This window comes from Ricinus communis, chromosome 8 (genome assembly GCF_019578655.1).
Source record: "Ricinus communis isolate WT05 ecotype wild-type chromosome 8, ASM1957865v1, whole genome shotgun sequence".
In the NCBI taxonomy this organism is placed as follows: Eukaryota; Viridiplantae; Streptophyta; class Magnoliopsida; order Malpighiales; family Euphorbiaceae; genus Ricinus; species Ricinus communis.
Window position 1 is genome coordinate 15,897,259 of NC_063263.1, and position 3,922 is coordinate 15,901,180.

Consider the following 3,922-nt stretch of genomic DNA (forward strand, 5'->3'; position numbering starts at 1 on the left):
ACGACAACCATACAATAATTCAAGATTAGTCATAAAGTATATTCTCAATACGTGCAATCAACAATCCAAAAATGCTTAGATGATGCTTCCTTTTGAAGTAATGTTTTACTACCTATAAAAATCATATTCGACACATAAAAATCATATTCGACACGCTATAAATTAACTCTATATATATAATAAAAAGTAAATTTAAATTTCTTAATTTAATAAATTGATTTTTTAGGTTACTCTCTATTTTACTTTTAAAAGGAATATAAAAGAAGTATTTATAGTTTAATATTTTTCAGTATTGTATTATATATATATATATATATATATATATATATATATATATATATATATATATTTCCTTTTTTTCTATCTGTAATAATAATAATTATATATAAAAGTAGGAAGGAAAGAGAAATTCTCAAATTGACTAGAATACCATTTTAATTAATTAATAATTACTAATTTTATTATATTCTAATTGTATATGTAATTAATTTAATTTTCTAAACCTAATAGAATTAATTAATGATTAATCTCTTAATCCTAATATAATTAATTAGTAATTAATTATTTAATTCTAATAGAATTAATTAATAATTAATTTAATCAAATCTTATTATTATCATAATTTCATACATCTTTCCAATTTTATAAGAAATTAATGAATTACTCATATAACTCAAATTAAAATAACTCAATACAAATTTTTACAAAAATTAAAGATAAAAAGTCAAAAGATAAAAAGATATGATACTTTTAATTTAATTTTATTGATATATTAATTTAAGTGTTCATTATTATTATAATATTTTATTAGCAGAATTATTGCTCTTGAATTACTTCATGTGGTCAATATATTTTTATATATTTTCATTAGTTTTTACTATACAATAAAGAAAAATTCATAAAATAATTAAATATTTGTCATAAATATTATATTATATACTAATTTATCATATATTTTTATATTATGACTTTTATAATAATAATTTATGCATGTAACGCACATGTGAGCAATATTAGTATTTATAAAAGTACGAAAAAGGAAAAAATTTGAACTGAATAAAGCATTGTTATAATTAATCAGTTTTATTAATTTTATTCTTTTTTAATTCTATATGTAATTAATTTATTTATAATCCTAATAGAATTAACTAGTTATTAATTTTCTAACTCTAATAGAATTAATCAGTAATTAATCTCTTAAAATTAATTAATGACTAATTTATTTCAATTTTAATAGTATTATAATTTTATATATATTTCTAATAAAAAAATAATTAATTATAATAATAATATTATTAAAAGTATTATATTATAAAATCAAAAAATAAAAATTAATCTTTTTATATATTTCTTTTTTTACTAATATGAAATTTTTGTAATTATTTTTAATATAATAATTTATGTGCGTGACAAATAATATTAATACATATAATATATATACATATATTTATATAAATTTATATATATATATATATATAATAATGTTAAAGGTGATGATGTGGTCATTATATTATTGACCTGGCACTAACAAGTGTCGTTAATGTCATTTTCACATCAATAATATCAATTTCATGTCTCATAAATCATATATAATCTATAGATAAAAAACCAAACAAAAAAAAATATATATATATATATATATATATATATATAAGTATTTACAAATAAATAAATGAGAGTTATTGAGCGGCAACTACATTTTCACTCTCTTTAATTTTCATCATTTCTCATTATTAAAACCATTATCAACACTTTGTTACAACAAATTAACTTTTTATTTAGTATTTCACATTCAATTAAAGTATAAAATTTATCCAGAAACATAAGGCATGTAAAATTTAAATAAAAATTCTCTAGCTCCAAAGATGCATAACTTATCAAATGACAAATTTCTTGCAATATAATATTCATATATATATATATATATATATATTTATCTATATCGAGTTTTAATCTTTTCTTTTTTATATGTTAAGAATTTTAGCACATAAGTATTATCTTGTCGCATTAATGATTGTGTTTTTTTTTTTTTAATATTTCATTATATTCTTAATACTCATTTATAATCAATATATTAATAAAAGATGTTATAATTAAATGATAATTTTGATTTTAAAATGACATATTAGTTATCTTTATAATTAGTTTATAAATATAAACAATATAATAATTAATATATTAGAAAAATGAAAATGAAAATTCAATTAGATAAGAATCCTAACACATTGGATTTGATTTAATATCATCAATTATACTATTTATTAAATTTGATATATATTTAATTTATTGTTAGTTACAGTTTGTACATATAATTTTTTTGAATAAAATATAATTTTTACTTATAACTTAAAAATGTCTAAGAAACCAAATAATGACAATAACTTTATATCTAGTTTATAATTAGTAAGTCTTATACAGAAAAACCTTTCTATAGTCATACACTTTGGATTCAATAAAATTTATAATTATGAGGCAGTTATAACTTAATGGAGGCTTGAGTATTAATATTTTTTTTTTAGACTTTACATTTAATATTGTTGGTGAAATAGCAGAAACTATAGATAAAATATGTAAATATCTTGTCATACTATATAAATAAGATTTATGAGGCAAAACAATACTACAGTAAGACAAAACATAGCATAATATATATTTCTTAAAGTTATACATATAAATATTACTTTATAAAGAAATATTTTTTAAAGTAAGACTTAGGAAATGCATAATCTATTATTATGACTTAAATTGATATCATAATTTTTTAATCAATATATAGAGATTATTCATATATAGAGTATCTCTATAGAAAAATTTTACTGTATATATAAATATTTTGAAATATCAAAAAAAAAAATTAAAAAAATTAGAATCTATTAATATAATGGCAATAATTTGTTCAATGAGTATGTCTTTTTTTTTTGTATCAATAGATAGATTTTAAATTCCATAAAGGCTAAAACGACCAAAATTACAAGGAAAGTAAGAATTTATCAAATAACTTTTACGAACCAACTCAAAAAGGATAAATTTCCAAATGCGCTTTGTAGGCTAACTAAAAGGCCACCCCATCATAATTTACTATACAATTGAAAGACAAACATAAAACTAAAGCCCAAAGATTATATATAGTCCAAAAGACTATAAGCCCATTTATAGATTAAACAAGAAATTCTAATTTTTTATTTGATTTTTTTTATCTATAATATTTGTATAGCTGATCCAGCTGCCGTCGTCAGTCGTCGCTGTCGCTACTACTTTCAATTGCTAGTATATTTTGAACTTTATACCATATAATTATAGATTTTTTTTTGTCTTTTCAACATTAAAAATGTATTTTTTAGACTTTAAAATTGTCGCTCTTTATTAATTTTTAATAAATCTAAAAAAAATCTAGACTTTTCTTACTAAGTGAAAGGAAAAAAAAAATTACACAGAAAAACTCTTCAAAAAAGTTCATAGTGGCTAGATTAAGAAAAATAATATAATGGAAAGAATACTGCATAAAATAAGAAGAAAAAAAGTTGCCGCCGCCGGCTAGCATACGAGGCATCGGTGGTTATAAGAGAAAGAATTTTTTTTAAAATTTTTTTAGAGAAAAATAATTTTTTAGAAAGAGAAATTTTTAATTTACTAGGCGGATGTAGAATATTAGTTATTATTTAAATAATAATAAAAAACATTATGGTAAAATGTTTTAGGTATGATGTATGGATTGATGATGGGGCTAGATATTCTATTTAGTATCAAACACACTTTTTTCACTCTTGCTCCAAAAAAACAATTCTAATTAAAATATAGATATTTTATTATTATTTTTCATGAACAAAATATTTTACTATTCACTTTAATGTTTTGTTTCTTAAATAACTAAAAGCTGCCGCATATTTTTCACTTTCATAAGAAATTCTCTTTTCTCTAGTAT